Below are 16,995 nucleotides of genomic sequence, written 5' to 3' on the forward strand. Positions count from 1 at the left end.
GTCAGCACAGAGCCTGATGCGGGTCTCGAACTCACAGACCATGACCTGAGCTGACTGATCATGACCTGAGCTCACAGGTCACTCACAGATCATGACCTGAGCTGAAGTCGGAGGCTTAACCGACTGAGCCACCCAGGCACCCCCAATGTAGATCAATTTTAATAAAAACCGATATCACATAATGTAGCATTAGAAATAGCTGAGGTTCAGGTGCCCGGGTGGCTCAGTCGGCTGAACATCGGACTCTTGATTTCGGCTCCTGTCATGATTCCAGGGTCATGGGATCGCTGAGCTTGGAACCTGCTTAAGATTCTCTCTCTCCCTCTGCCCCTCCCTCCCTGTAAAATTTTAAAAAATGAAAACTAGCGGAGGTTGACAAAGATATTATTTATTTTAATCACCTTTATGTAAATCTTACTAACATGTACCACCTATTTTTATTGTCTTTCTAAATATCCTACAAATAACATTTTTTTAATTGGTCACATAGGGGCTGAGTATGAGAACTTTGCTCTCTGGGGCTTAGGAGAGTGTCTGCATCTACATTAAATGAGATTAGGTTTTGAGTACTTCTTGACCGTTTCTGGATAAGCCAATTTGGTGACATCTGTACTGACCGCTCTTCCGCCTCCTTGGTTCTGAGTCGTGACCTGGATGCTGGCAGAGGCTGGCAGCACGGGTGACCTCCTGCTGAGTCCCCGGGGCCTGGCCCTCTGAGCCTGGCCTTCTGATCGGCAGGCTTTTGCTTTGTATCCAGAGCTCCCTGACACTCTCCTTGCTGTGCCTTTGCTTCAACGCTAGCTTTGTTTCTTTGACACTGAGCTCCTAATAGCTCTGATCCTGGAGTTCCCTGTATTGTGGGCAGTGACCCACCCCTGCTTCATGCATATGAAAAGTGATGTGGTGGTAGGGTTTGGATGTTTACACCACGCACAGAGGCTCTCCGTTCTAAGTGCCGCAATTATGAAAGATGCACAGAAATAGGAGACATGCCAGCTGAAAGAATGGTCTAATTTGCAGGCAGCTTGCATTGTGTTTTGTAAGAATATGTTTGACATTTTAAGCTTTGCTGTGGCAGTAAATTGTACCTCTCCTAGCAGCAGGAGTTATTAAGTCTGTGCCCAGAATAAACCAGACTGTTCTGGAAAGTTTCATTTTTTTCCAATTTTCATCCCCCATTTTATAACTGTGTTTGTCTCTTCGGAGATAAGCCTATAAGGATACAGTCTATTATTTCTCATTTAGAATTAGAAATACCATTTTTTTTAACCTTCGCAGGGTTTTATCATAATCTCCTTAAAAAGTCAGTATGAGTTCTGATTCTAAATTTTAAAAAATTAAAAATAAATACGACAAAAGATTTAACCTGAAACTCCTATGGTGGATGGAGTTATCTCCATCTTAGTGCTGGCTGTATAGCACCTAATGGAATCTGGGATGCCATCTTCACGGCCTAAATGTTTGTGTCTCTCCCAAAATTCATATGTCGAAGTTCTAAGTCCCAATGTGGCTGTGTTTGAAGCTGGGGCTTATATATACGGAGGTAACTAAGATTAAATGAAGTCATAAGGGTGGGGCCCTAATCCAATAGGATTAATGTCCTTATATCTTTATAAGAAAACAGAGCAGAGGGGTACCTGGCTGGCTCAGTCAGTAGAGCATATGACTCTTCATCTTGGGGTCAAGAGTTCAAGCCCTATGTTGGGTGTGGAGCCTACTTAAAAAAAAAAATCCAAGAAAATACACTGAAGAACTCTCCCTTGATGTGCACATAGAGGAAAGGTCATGTGAGGACAAGCAAGAAGGTGGCCATCTACAAGCCAGGAAGAGGGCTCTTACCAGAAACCAGATTGGCTGGGACCTCAGTCTGGGACTTCCAGTCTCCAGAACTGTGAGAAATAGGTATCTGTTGTTGAGGCCACCCAGTCTTATGGTAGCCCATCCTGACTAAGACACCTTCTATTTTGTCATAGGCACAATTATTTTGCCAAGAAAGCTGATGGTACACCATCAGCTGTAACACGCACCCCCAGTTCCCATGATGTTGAAACACGAAAGGTTAAAAAAAGGTGAATTAACAATATTTTACAAAGGTGGTTTTTAAAAAGCACCAACGGTGAAAATGACAGTAATGAGTGGAGGTTTTTGGTTCTGTTTTTGTTTTTAGAGAGTGTGCTGTGCACAAGCGAGGAGCGGGGGAGGGGCAGAGGGAGAGGGAGAATCCCAAGCAGGCCTCATGCTCGGTGCAGAGCCCCATGCAGGGCTTGATCTCAAGACCCGGGGATCCTGACCTGAGCTGAAATCGGGAGTCGGACGCTTAACCGACTAAGCCACTCAGACGCCCGACTGGGGTTTTCTAATGTAGCTTTTCCTCAGAAAAAGGCCAATAGTCTGCTTCAGTCACCTGATCTTTGTTTTATGGCCTCCTAAATTGTTAGAAAATGAGATAGTGCAGAGCTCATGCACAAGAAAGTGAGGGCCCCAAATGGGTAAGTAGATATAAAACCAAAGCTTAAAGTTTTATTGTTCACATTGGGAACCTAACTCAGTTTCCCTGGAAAAACCTGAGATACTGACAAAATAGCACCTTATCAGGCTAACTCTGCTCCTACCTTGCTGAGAAAAATGCACATTTCTTCAGTTTCCCTCCTTGCCACCCCAAGTCTTGTCCATCCCGCGCCCCCCACAATTACCAGCTGCCTCTCAAAGGCCAGCATCTCTCTGTTGAGCTCCTCTTTCCTGGCCGTCAGCCAACCCTCTGTCTCTCTGCAGCCTCCCCCCCCCCCCCCCCCCCCCCCCCCCGTGGCCTCCTGTCCTCGCCCACACAGCCACCGTCTCCTCTCCTGAACCGGGAACAGAAAACCACACACCAAGACAAGCCACGCCCAACCCTGCATCCGCCTGCCAGCGTTAGACGCCCCTTCTCCTCCTTTCCAAGAGGGGTCCGCGAGCCTTGCCTACTTCCTTGGCCTTCCTTCGCCTGTCAACCCGCTGCGGCCTCCCCGTCCTGGAACACCACTCCATTTCAACAGTCTCTTGGGTTTTCCTGCCACAGGCTTCCATCACCAGGTTTTACAGCAGCATCACAGGCCTCAGAACAGCTGTGGTTGAACTGCACAGGATGATCATTCTGCTGGCACCCCCGGGACTGACCGTTAGCACACGGACCAGAATGTACTCTTTCTGAAGCCGCTGGTCATCCAGCAGGCAGGAAGCCTGGCACAGCTAATGTGCTGCCCCAGTGAAGGGCCCCGATCCTGAGCAAGACCTGGGAGGAGGGCGGGCAGGGTATAAAGGCCAACAGGGAATAGCATCGTGCTGAGGTGGGGTCGAGGAAAACGTCAGCTGCGTGTGGAAAGAGGTTTAGGCTCTATGTCATCGTAGGTGAAAACTAATGCCATTAGGGTCACTTATAAATACTTGAGACCCAACTGTTTAAGGAAAAAAAAAAAAAACATTTGTGAGTTTTTAAAGGACGCTTAGCTGACTAAGCCACCCAGGCGCCCTTGTGTTTCTCAAGGACGAAGGACTAGAATCCACATGTACTGATTCTCCAAGCCCAGCGGCCCAGCTTACCACACTGTAGTCTAGTTTAAATAAACAGATCCAGGAAAACAGGCTTTGTCCGGAGTAGTTGGTGCACAAAGTATTCAATAACCTGCATAAATGCTTTAGTGATTACTGTTTACCTATGATCAAAATTTCCACGTCAAAATAGAACAGAGTTTTCCTCCACTGCTTTATTGTTCAAGTATTCTTCGATGTCCTGTTTCAGTGGATGAATCATAACACACAGAGCACTGGGAATCATTCAAAACACCAAACTGTGTGCTTGAAAGTTTACAAGCTCACTGCTGAGTCAAGAGGGCATACCCTGCCTGCAGCACAGAGCCAGTATTACGCTGACCTGCCTTCAGCTCTACCAGTGGTGCGATTTCTAGTGGCTTCTGCCTGTCAAAGATCCACTGTCACTGTAAGGTGATACGCGCCCCATAAAACCATCAGTTTTACGCAAGGCTATATCATCTTCGTAAGAACAAAAAGCTTTTGTATGCACGCACTGCCAGTACATTTCAAGAGGCCCAAATGTGCATGAGTAGAACGAATTATCAGACAAAAGGTCACAGATTACTTTGGCTAAAAAAAATATCTTTAAACATATCCAGCTCGACCTGCTCGCTGGTTTCTATATGCTGCATACATCTGGGTGTGCGTGGGTATCTATATAGCTTTTTTAAGGTGTATGGTCTAGCCCACTTTGCCATAGTTATGTAGGAACTACAGCATGCCTCACTACAAAAGCAAGAAGAGCTCGGTCTGCATTTCTGCCAACTTGATGCAAGGCCTTAAGAGCTTCCTGTGGAAGAGAGCCAGCATGGAGAATCCAGTCAATGTCTGCAGTGGGGAAAATTAATGGCAGACAGTTGGAAGGACTAGGTGATTGGCTGTGCAGCTTCAGGACCAGCATTTCCTCTGGTTTCAGGTCCATCGATGGATTCTGTGAGCGCGGACCCAAGTCTTTTTTAAATTAAAAAAATTTTTTTAATATTTATTTATTTTTGAGAGAGAAAGAGAGAGCAGAGGAGGGGCGGGGGGGGGGGGGTTGGTGGTGGAGAGAATCCCGAGCAGACTCCATGCTGTCAGCACAGAGCCCAATGCAGGGCTTGAAACCACAAACTGTGAGATCATGACTTGAGCCGAAATCAAGAGTCAGATGCTTAACCAGCTGAGCCAGCCAGGCGCCGCACCCCCCACCCCGCCTCCACCGACCCAAGTCTTTAACCACTATGGAAAGGAAGTAGTTTGTTCAGAAGTCTCATTGCGTGCATCCTCCTCACCTGCTGAGAGCCTGGGTGAACAGCCTGCACTTCAGGTTCAGTGTAGCTGATTAGCTGTTTCAGCTGGGAACAAATGACAGAACTCTCATTTATTCATTTCAATGACTTGGAGCTATGTTCCCTACACTTGACATGCCATCACCTGGACCCCTGAAGGTAACAGTTTCAGCATCTTCTATTCTAGCAGCAGGCAAAGCGTGCATTACTTTTTTAAGACGTAGTTTATGCAATTTCTAATTTAACATCTTGCATTGCTGGGAAGCATCAGTTAAAACTCAGGAACCAATATTGATACATTATTATTAACAAATGCCCATAGTTTACATCAGGGTTCACTCTTTGTACTGTTCTGTGGGTTTTGCTGAATACAAAATGTCACGTGTCCATAATTATAGTACCACTCAGAATAGTTTGACTGCCCTAAAAATCCCCTGTGCTCCATTATTGATCTCCTCTCCCCCCTCAAAAAATCCCTGGCAATCACTGGCCTTTTCATTGTCTCAGTCCAGAATCACACACTATTCTTTCCAGAATGTCATACAGTTGGAATTATATCGTATCTAGCCTTTCCAGACTGATTTCTTTTACTTAGCAATATTTATTTAAGGTTCCACCATGTCTTTCCATGGCTTAAAAGATACTTTTATCTTTGGATATCATTCTATCATATGGATATACCACTGTTGATCTATTCACCTGCTGAAGGATGTGTTGGTTATTTGCAGTTTAAAAGTGTTTATAATACAAACGTCCGTGTGCAGGTTTTCGTGTGGACTTGCCTGTTAATATTTCAGTCCCCACTGATACAGCTGCCTTCTGGTGAGAACAGACTTGTGGGCACTGTTCATTCTGGAAAGCTGTAAGATATTCACTTTGGGTCCATTTTTCTCAAAGCTCCTTAATACCTATTGGGCTCTCAGCTACCATTTCTGAGAGATTGGCAGATTTACCTCTGCAGATGTATTTTCTGAAGCTTGGTTATTACTAATGACCAAAAGTTTATCAAGTTCCTTCAAAGTGTTACAAATGAATTCGTTTTTTTATTGACTCCAGAGAGGGCTGACATCTGCCACAGAGACTTAGGGAGAGGTGGCAATCCCTTATTCCTTCCAGACATGTCAACATTACTTTCCAGGACTATAAATCCCTAGTGGAAATAAAGGTGCTTAAATTTTCAAGTAAAAAGTTATACTTTGGGGGCGCCTGGGTGGCTCAGTCAGTTAAGTGTCTGACTTCGGCTCAGGTCATGATTTCACGGTTCGTGGGTTCGAGCCCTGCGTTGGGCTCTGTGCTGACAGCTCAGAGCCTGGAGCCTGTTTCAGATTCTGTTCTCCCTCTCTCTCTGCCCCTCTTCTGTTCACACACCCTCTCTGTCTCTCTCAAAAATAAACCAACATTAAACAAATTTTTTTAAAGTTATAAAAAGGGATTATCTAAGCTGAGATCAGATGTATCAATGTTCTTGACATTGACTTTCTGATATCTACTTCTACAGCCAAAAGAACATTTTTCTCAGTATCTGGAAGGCCCACAGTCCTGTAGCCTGTCTCCTTTCATCTCAGCTTCCAAATCAACAGATGGCTGTTGGTTGGTTCTGTTGCCTGTTTCCAGGAAGTTCATTCCCCTGTGTTACAAAGATGTTCTTGGTCACATGGAGCCTTCTGTTGTTCGGTCTCCTGCTGCTGATTTCCTGGTTCTTTGTGCCCCTGAAGGCCATTGACTTGACTCAGATTCTGATGTTCTAGATGCCAGCCCTTTTCACTTGCAAAATCCATGATCAATGCATATGGTAGTGAAGACAGAAAAACTAGCTTTCTTCCTTGTGCGGAGATGGAATTTGAACCTGTGCATGCTTTTTTTTCCAGCAGGCAGTTTCTTTAGATTATCTGCAACCGCTGATTTTTCTGCTGAGTTCTATAGAGGCATAGCGGGACTCCAGTCTGACAGAAGGATGAACAGAAAGAGCCTGTCAAGGAAAAGAATGCTCTTTTTCCCTCCATTTTTAATTTCCTCATTTACAACTCAATACTGTGAATGGAAAAGAAGGGAAAGCAAGGGCTCACAGAGATCTTTGCACAGGCTCACGAGAGCATTATTCACAATCGCCAAACTCGAGTGTTCGCCTACGAATGAATGGATCAACAAAATGTGGAAATACGTACCCTTGGAAAAATATTCCTCATTAAAAAGAAAGGAAACCCTCATACATGCTACAACACGGATAAGACCTGAGGACGTTACGCTAAGTGAAATAAGCTCGCTACACGAGGACAGGTAGTTTATTACTCCACTAATGTCAGGTCCCTGGAGTAGCCAAATTCACAGACAGGAAGTAGAATGGTGGTTGCCAGGAGCAAAGGGGAGAGGTGAGCAGGGACTTACTGCTTAATAGGTACAGTTTCAGCGCTGCACAATGATCACAATGATAAAAATTCTAGAGACGAATGAGGATACTTGCACAACAATATGAATATACTTAATGCCACTGAACTGTACATTTCAAAATGGTTTAAATGGAAAGTATTATGTATATATTTACCACAATCTCTAAGAAATCAATATTGCAGTTAATGCAATAATGTTATACAACGAGCGTCTTAATCTTGGGTGACCATGAATCCTGGTTTGCTGGCCTAAGTCCCCATTTCTGCTTCTTTGCCCAGGGCACTCGTTAATAGTACCCCTTTCACCTTTAACAGTGTCCCAGATTGAACAAGAAGTCATATAGTCCCCCTAGATCTGTTTCATAATCGCATAAATCATCGCATAGCCATTCTCATTTGCAAATGTCTGAACATTCAGAATGCACCTGCATTTTCTCAAATTACTCTATAAATTCAATGGCCTACAGAATGTTAGGGGTTCTGATCTTTGTTTTTTTTAACTTAAAACAACACCCATTTATTAGCTGACAGTTCTGTAGATCAGAAGTTTGGAACAACAGGCCTGAGTTTTCTGCTCAGGATATGACAAAGCAGAAATCAAGATATCGGCCAGGGTGAGCTGTCATCCAGAAGTTCTGGGGGAAAATCTACTTCCAAGCCCATTTTTGGAATTGAATTCAAATTCTTGTGGTCGTAGGACAGAAGTCCCTGATAGGACGGAGGTCCCCCTTTCCTTGCTGCCACCCTTAACATTTTTTAAAGATTATATATTACTTTCTTTTTTTTATTTTTAATTTTTATTTCTAATAGATTTTGCCCCCCCCCTTTTTTTTTTTTTGCGCGCGCGCGAGAGAGAGAGAGAGAGAGAGAGAGAGGGCACAAGTGAGCAAGGGGCAGAAAGAGAGAGAATCCCAGGAGGGGCAGAGGGAGAGAAAGAGGGAAAGAGAAAGAGAGAGAAGCAGGGCTCACGAGAAGCAGGGCTTGAGCTCACCCAATGTGGAACTCGAACTCAGGAACTGTGAGATCATGACCTGAGCGGAAGTCAGATGCTCCTGACTGAGCCTCCCAGGCGCTATGTAGATTACTTTCTGAACGCTGACTAAAGTACCAAAAGCAGTCCTCTTTCTTTACAAACTCATAATTTCTTTAAACCAAAACCCCCTAACTTTTGACAAGCTCCTTTCAATTTCTGCAGGTTCAAGGGAGCAGACAAAAGGCCCAGTCCGAGACAGTTGCCTCTTTTGGCTGCCGTTTTGTTGTTTTGCTGTTGTTAAAGATAGCAGCAGACAGTCTTTGAAGTCAGAGATATGTCTATTTCAATTAACTCTGCTTTTCACCTTACTTTCAGAAAATACCCCACTTTTTCTTTGAGAAAGCCACAGTTCTCCATCCTCACCATAAGAGCACCATTTTACCTGCCAAAACCCTTTCTGACTGTCTCCCCCAGAGTGCGTGTCAGTCTCTCAAAGGAAGAGTTGCATATCTTTAGCACCCAGCACCAATCATGGTACAAAGGAGGTTCTTAATAGATACATCTTGAGACAGTGAGTAAACAGATCACTCAATGATGTTCAAATACTCGTCTTGCTTGATTGTACTCAAATTCTGCTTTAAAAAATACACCAAAAAACCATGCCTTCTCTACCCACTTCCTGCTTCAATTTGGTCCATTGGTGATCCAACCAGAGAGTGAGTTCAGGTTTGGATGTTCTACTTTATAATACACTTAGAAAATCAAAAGATCATTTTGATTGTTTTGTTTATTTTTGAGAGAGAGAGAGAGAGAGCGTGAGCACGCGTGAGCAAGCAGGGGAAGGGCAGAGAGGAGACAGAATCCGAAGCAGGTTCCAGGCTCTGAGCTGTCAGCACAGAGCCTGATTCGGGGTTCGAACTCAACAACCACGAGATCATGACCTGAGCTGAAGTCAGAGGTTCAACCAACTGAGCCACCCAGGTGGTCAGATCATTTTGACTTTAAAAAAAAAATTTTTTTAATGTTTATTTATTTTTGAGACAATGCGAGAGACAGAGTGCAAGCAGCAGAAGGGTAGACAGAGGGAGACACAGAATCGGAAGCAGGCTCCAGGCTCTGAGCTGTCAGCACAGAGCCCGACACGGGGCTCGAACTCACGAACCGTGAGATCATGACCTGAGCCAAAGTCAGACGCTTAACCAACTGAGCCACTCAGGTGCCCCTGATTTTCAGTCCATAAAAGGAGTTGTGTCCTACAACTTAACCTGCCACTACGCTCCACATAGCTGAAGACAAGAACTCATCCCCCTTATAACCCAGGGGGAGGGAAATCCAGATTTTTCTCTTGAATGTTTGCTCAAATAGGAAGGAAAGAGAAAAACTGTGGGAAGCGGGAAGTGGAGATCATAATGTGTTACTCTAACATAGATTAATACTACTTACTTTCCCTTATAATTAATCAAGCAATAGTGTAATATTAGATACAAACACTTCCCTCCTGAGAATACACTGTGTGTGGGGCTTCGGTGGGGGCTCAGGAGGGAGGACACTGGATTTGTCTTGAAGCTTCATTTACAGAGTAACAGCCCTGTGTTTATTTTCATAGGTTTAGTTTTGGTGGCTTGGGTGGGATGGCTAAACTTGGTGTCACCACTGGACTTGAAAGAACATATTCACATTATAGTGTGGTTTACCCCAGGCAGCATTTGTAATTCTGCATTTAAATGCTTTCACCACCTACCAGATATCTGAATGGAGTGTTGCCTGTTGAGACATAAAAATCAATTAAAAATAGATATGATAGACTGACAAATTCACTAAGTTACCCTATTTGTTTTTGCTACTCTGCTTTCATTTTCTAACTCCAAATATCAGAGGCAAATATAAAATGATTGCATTCAGTAATCAAGATTAAGTCTTAGATACGCCAATGGAATTTCTGACTGCCGATAAATGATCATTTATGACTTAGTAATAGTAGAGAGTCCATCATATTTACTTTAATGGTTTGCAAAAACAGAATCTGACAAGTAGGGTATGAAACACGTTATTACAGTCAATACTCTTATTTAATTTCCAATTAACAGGTCATTTCTATCTTTATGATCCTTAAAAAAAAAGCACATTAAAATTATAGAGGAAAGAAAGATTTAGTAGAAACACAGAGACACAGATAACTCATCTAATGAAAGAGCCAGCCTGCCAGGAGCTATAATTTCTGTTATCATGCCCTGAATTCTTCCTTTGTATTGCTATGCATTAAACATAGCCTATCTGGGACTTTGGTGGGGAGGACTTTTTTAGAAATCAATTCTCCTGGTATTTGACTTTGATTACTAAACCAGAACAAAGGAATATTATTTCGTATTCAGATAGAACCACATGCAGAGGCAGGCACTTGGTAATTTTTAGTTATTTATTTGCTTGATGCTTTTTCCAGCAATTTCAACTATAATGACTATCATATCCATCTGTTTGAAATGGAAATTGGTTAGCAACCAGATCCTTTTTGGATTCTTACAATATATCATCTACCTGCTTTGAATGAAATATGCTAGCTCAGGCTCTGATAAAATATGTTTTAGATATGTAAGACGTGATGGGGATGTCACTCGGCTTTCATTCCAGTCTCCTTCAAGTGTACGTTCCTCAATTGTGGAGGCTGGAAAGGTGTAAACTACATTTCCCAGAGTTCCTTGCAGCTAGGGTTCTGGGCACAGATCAGGTTCTGCCCATGGGATGAGCTGGATGAGAAGGGACGGAGAGGGTATATAAAAAAAAAAATATGTTTGCTAGCTTGTTTTTGTCATTAGTAGCTGTGTTCAGTCACTGGCTTCCTGTGTGGAATTGCACTTTGTAAGCAGCTAATCTGATCACTTGTGCCTTGGACTGTCAATAGCTCCAGTGGTGGCTCTGATTCCCAACTTTCATCCCTTGGCAATGACAGCAGCAGCCCTAGGTAGGGGGCGGGAGGGGGGGGGGCAGTTCCGCTGTGCTGTCTGAGTGTCACCCCTAGAGCTCAGCCTGGATCCTCTTCTCCCCTTTCAGCTGCAACCTCTTCTTCCAACCTTGTCAACACCTAACTCCCATACAAAAACCGTTTTGCTTACAGCAACTAGGATAGTTTCTATTATCTGCAGCCTCCCTCAACAGGGAAGAAGGGAGAGATGAGGGAATTCAGTGCACAAGACATTAGTTCTGATGCCTGGGAAGAACTGCCAAAGGGACAAAGTCTGTGCCCATCTGACATATACAGTTATACATTAAGAACAGGGAGGAGATCAAGGGCCATACCATCCAGAACTACCCAAGTGAGGGCCAACACTGCAGGGCCTGAGGTTAAAGCCAAAGCATAGTTATGAGGGCTGAGAAATAATTCTGGGGACCCCTGGAGAGAGAAGAAAAAAACATTAAGGAAAAAAAAATGACAGGGGAAAGAGGAAGGAAAAAGAAGGGAAATGAGAACAGGGAATAACGGTGAATAAAAGCACGCATATGGTGAAGAGAAGCCTATGCCAGATTTTTCCCTGACCTTGCCTGGATGGTGCTGGAGAGCGGTCCACCAAGGATACATGCTGCTTCCTGCCCCTGCTCTGCAGGCCTAGCTCACAGCTTCTCAGAGCTGGGCTCAGGCTTCTCACATACACACTCAGGAGGCCTTTCCCTGGGTGAAATACACGTGACTCTGTCCCTATAGCTATTGAATAGACATATAAATTCAAACTGGGTAAATATGTATAACCCATAAATTTTTGTGTATATATGCATATAGAGAGAGAATAGCTGGAAATACACAAAATGGAAATGCACAAATAAATTTGTATATAGGACACAGATGTGTGTGTAGGATAGCTGGAAATCTACAAAATGTGTATATTAAACAAAAATCTGTTAGATTTTTCAAGAGAAAATTAATCCCAGTGGTTTTCAAGTCAGACAATTAGTAATGCAAAGAGCTGACAAACTAGTCAATCATGGTACATATCGGCTTAGGCTCTGATCAGCTTCAAAAAAATGATTGTAAATATCTTTTGTATAATGCGTTAGAGTAGTCTGAGAGCCTAAGATGCTTGCTTACACAAAACAAGAGTTCTGAGACCATAATCCTCAGTATAAAAGACAAGAAAATGTGTGTCAGGGCCCAGGCCTGCTGTTCCAGCCTCATTCACAACATTGTCCCTTCCTCATAGATACCTGGCTCTCCTTGGCCCACCCCTACAGTATACATGTGCATGCAGTCTTCACAGGTGCTGTTCCTTCCGTATCAAATGCTCTTCCTTCCTCAAGGACCTTCCTTCACAACCCCACCGCCACCGCCTTAAGCAAGCACTCCTGACATCCCTCCCTTCACAAGTCAAATTCCCTGTTTCTGCCCTTGACATTCTTCCTGCCTAGCACGAGCACCGGTGTAATTACAGGTTTACGTATGTATGCCAGCAGACAGGTGTTCCCTGAAAAGTTAGGTCTCTTTTTCTTGCTATGGTATTCTGAAGGCTCAGCATAGTGCCTTAGGTGCCTAGACAGTGCTGAACAAGTGAAAAGCTAAACGAATGCTATGGCTGTTTCGCCCCCAAAGTCGAAATGCTCCATTGTAAACTATGTAACTGTCCATGGGAAAACTAGAAACTATTATCATTTTACGAGGCCCATACTTTTTTTTTTTTTAACGTTTATTTATTTTTGAGACAGAGAGAGACAGAGCATGAACGGGGGAGGGTCAGAGAGAGGGAGACACAGAATCTGAAACAGGCTCCAGGCTCTGAGCGGTCAGGACAGAGCCTGACGCGGGGCTCGAACTCACGGACCGCGAGATCATGACCTCAGCCAAAGTCGGCCGCTTAACCAACTGAGCCACCCAGGCGCCCCAGGAGGGCCATACTTCTAATGGCATTAACAGAAACTAGCCAATTTAATGTTTAAATTCTATTTTAGAATTCCAACTGGTCATCTCTCCCTCCCTGTACTGTCTCATCATCATTTCCAAACACCATGGCAGGTAATGTCTTTAACCCTAGATAAGCCAAAGGCCTGCGTAAGGTAGAAGATATGCAGGCTTGACAGGGTGAGCCTCTAGCTCCCAAAAGACTAACTACTAGGAGCCTAGCATATACTATAGTGTATACTGTGAGAGCATACAGAATATACCAGGACAGGAGAATGACCTGTTCGCCTGCACGTTCGGTTCTCCTGTCAGTTTTGCAGCAACCCCTCCATAGCCCCCCGGAGATGACATTTAGGGCAACACATTTCTCCTCCTAATACGACTGCTCACAGCGTGCTAACCGCACACTCGATATGACAAATTACTCCATGCGCTTCTCCCAACCACATCGGGAAGGCTCATTATCGCCATTTCACAGGTGAGGAAATGGCCCCGAGATGGGATTCATTCCAGGTATTCCAGTGCACGCTCTGAATTCCTTCTCTTGAGTGGTCAGAAGTTTGCCTGATTGGGAAGTGAGTAGCCAGAGAGAAAGCCGTCGACTCCTCTTGGATACCTCTTAGCTAGGGGTTCTACGCAACGTACTCTCTTACGACATCAAGAGAAGAAAATCACAAAAACCGAAGGACATTCAGTTGGCCATGTGGCACCACCACACTTGCAGACCTTCCAGGGACCAAGCTATACCACAATCAGGCTCCATTTTTATTTCCTTCAGTGTGGTCTTAAATAAATCCCTGGCATCTTAACACTTCCATACCTGTCTTCTCAGAGCGCCTTCTCACTGTCCCTACAGGTAGAAACATAAGATTGCACAGACAAGTGCTGACAGCCTCATACCAACAATGCATTATACCCAGGGCTAAATGACAATGAGAGCTTGACTCAATTCCTATCTAAAATACAAATCAGAACATCACCATGCAGTAAAGAAAGATTTAGTTGCATTTTTTTCTCCTGTATATCGCCAAGCTTGACTGGTCCTTTGTAAAGGATAGAGTGATAGAACCTTCATCATGTGTTTCAAATTTTGGATACTAGTTTTCTAAAGGTGCATATGAATTATTTATAGTGACATGCATATAAGTATTCACATATCTACCTGCCAGAAATACCTTCTTTAGAGTCCTCTTAACCTCCAGCAAGATTTGGCTTTAGAAAATACACATAAACAGAGACTTAAGATTTATTTGGGAAGCACCTCTGCCCCTCCATTTTAAAACAGAATTAACCATGCAGACATAGTATTTTCAGTTTCACATCCCGCTGGTAAGTAAAATCTTTGTTAAAACCTTGACTACCTTGGTGATTTAGCTACAGCAACACACACACACACACACACACACACACACACACACACACACACGGACAAATAATTTCCAGAGAACGTCATACAATACTTGAACCTTTCTAGAAATAGGCTTTCTTTTGAATGACAAGAAGAGCCTATAGGGAGCTCCAGTTTCAAATCTGACCAAATGCATTCACAAAGCAGTTGTCTCTGGAGTGGTCTCCTTAGTGAGGAAACACTTTCCAACTTGTCAAGGTCTCCTTTAAAAGAAGTTATGTGCAATCTGTGGCCATCAGGGAGTCGCTTTCATTCTCTGCAAACAACCCTCTCCTCTGAGATCCTCTCAAGATCCCTCACCAACACTGGAGAGTCCTTTACACTGCATGTTCAGTCAGGCATCAAGGACAGAAAAATCCACAATCTAAACTTCAAACGGAATTAACCATTCATTAGACAGTAACGCCAAGGATTCCATAGTTAATGAGCCACACGAATAGTATTACATTCAACAGCTGAAAGGAGGAGTTAAATGTCAATCATTTGCCTGTAATATTGCTAATAATCTTAACCTCAAAACGATGTAGATATCGTTCTAGCTCTCTGCCCACCGGAAACGTTCAATGTACATTTAAATCCATGCATACCAACTGATATAAAGCTTTGCACGTAGATATTTACAGCCTTACCCTCTTTCTACATAAATCGTTTCTATCCTTATGATATTTACCACCAAGAACCCAGGTAATACCACGAGATACACCTAGAGCAATATTACACAAATCCTAGCATCCCGTTTTGAAATTCCTTCTTAAACTGTGTTTTTTGTTGTCAGCTTTGACTATGTCCATAAGTTCTTTCACATCACCTAAAAAATATTCTGACCAACTTTCTGGGGTTATTAGCTGTCTCCTGCTAGTTAAAAATCAATTCCCAAGTGGTAGCTTCTAAAGGGAGAGATACACGTGTACTCCGTGAAAACAGAAATCTATTTTCACCTTTAAGACACTAAACATGTCCCCTGAAGCTCTGAGTTCTGACTTCTCCGATGTTAACATCTGAAGCACATCCCGCAATCCCCTACCGCATGGCAGGCTCGCCTGTTTTGATCACGTCTAAGTTTTCAAGGTAAACAGGTCACTCTCGGCGCCCGGAACGACAGAGGAAGAGAGCACGAACTCACCTAGGCGGTCAGACCCCGGACACAGGGGGCCCGAGCGCGCGAAGCGACCTGTCGCGCCCCCGACTCCCCGCGTGCTGGGGGAGGGCGGGCGCAGGGCGGGCAGAACTAGGGTGGGAAAGAGGCTCGCCGCCGCTCCCCTCTGCGGACCATTGTCAGCGCCACGGTCGCCGGCGCTTTCTGCACGGTATGGGGGCGGGAGACTCTACCGAACCGAATAGTTGCAACGCTCTCCCGGAGCCGGGGAGAAAAAGCTGCTTTTGCATCAGAGCCGGGGGCCGTACCAGGTGTAACTTCCACCCCTTGACCTATTTTAGAGTGTGAGAGCGAAAGCGGTAGGGAAAAATAGACGGAGCGCGCGCGGGGGGGAGGGGGGCTCCGGGACGCGCGTGCCCGAGTGGGAGCGCGCGCCCGCCCTGCCGGGGCTTCCAAAGAGAAGTTACGCCGAGGGCCCCGCGGCCTCCCGGGCCGCGGCTCGGCGGCGGAGCTCGGGGCTGGCCCCCTCCGCGAGCTCCTCCCGCCGCCGCCCGGGTCCAGGCTTCGCGCGCCCTCCTCCGCGCGCGCGCCCTGCGCGGGAAGCTCCGTTCCCGGGGCTCGGGGGCCTTCGGGCGGGCTCCGCGACAGTAGCTGGGCGACCGCCCGCGGCCCCGGGCGCGCGGTTCCCCGCCCCCGTCACCGTCCCCGCCTCCCCGACCCGCCCTCACCTCTCCGGAGGCGGCGCTTGGGCTCCGGCGGCGCCTCCAGGCCGGGAGGACTGACGGCCTCGGAGGGGCGGCGGAGCGGAGCCGGGGGAGTGTCGCCTCCCAACCCAGTGCCCTGGGGACGCCCCGCCCGAACGTTCCTGGGAAGTGAGGCTCTGCCGCTCCCGCCCGGCCCAGGGATGGGGGTGACCTTCCTGCCTCCTTCCCAGGCTCTGCGCATCAGCCTTCCCCGGCGTGGCCGATCCTACGTGGGAGAGGACGCCAAGGGGAGTACACCTGGCCGCCCCGGAGCACAGCAACGCGGTACCTGGGGGTGACAACAACGTGACTCTTTAGCGCGTCTTTTCTCCTTTGATTTTTGCAACCACCTACTTCAACGGAGATGTGCCTGTTGGGTTTCTGGGATAACCGAAGTCCGAGGTGCCAATGCTTAGTCTCCAGATCTTGTCATTGAAATGGGATGCTTAACCTGTTCAAAGAGTTTTGCAAAACTAACCCTATCAAAATAGCATCTATCAGAAGGAGGGATGGAATTTAGGTTAGAAGTTTGTGTCTAAAATTCGACACGTCTGCCCCATGCACACCCTCTTGCTTCTGTAACAATAGGGTTTAACTACTTTCTGCCAAGTCCTTGGTGTGATAATCTTCAACCCCTATTAGTAAGCAACTCACTAGTCGTCAGAAGCCTG

The 16,995-nt window shown here is 45.4% G+C and overlaps 1 protein-coding gene across 5 annotated transcripts in view; it reads right to left on the reverse strand.

The window, feature by feature from the left end:
* The window catches only part of TRMT9B (tRNA methyltransferase 9B (putative)), a 75,828-nt gene extending 59,599 nt beyond the window's left edge, over positions 1–16,229 (reverse strand). For 4 of the 5 annotated variants that reach the window (XR_007151763.1, XM_047857154.1, XM_047857155.1 and 1 more), the window contains exon 1: positions 15,609–16,229. The gene's annotated coding sequence lies outside the window, so the exon portion shown is untranslated. Of the gene's footprint in view, positions 1–15,423 lie in introns of all 5 variants that reach the window. The other variant, XM_047857153.1, reaches the window with a different exon arrangement.
* Positions 16,230–16,995: the final 766 nt, after the last annotated feature.

This window comes from Prionailurus viverrinus, chromosome B1, assembly GCF_022837055.1.
Source record: "Prionailurus viverrinus isolate Anna chromosome B1, UM_Priviv_1.0, whole genome shotgun sequence".
Taxonomy (NCBI): Eukaryota; Metazoa; Chordata; class Mammalia; order Carnivora; family Felidae; genus Prionailurus; species Prionailurus viverrinus.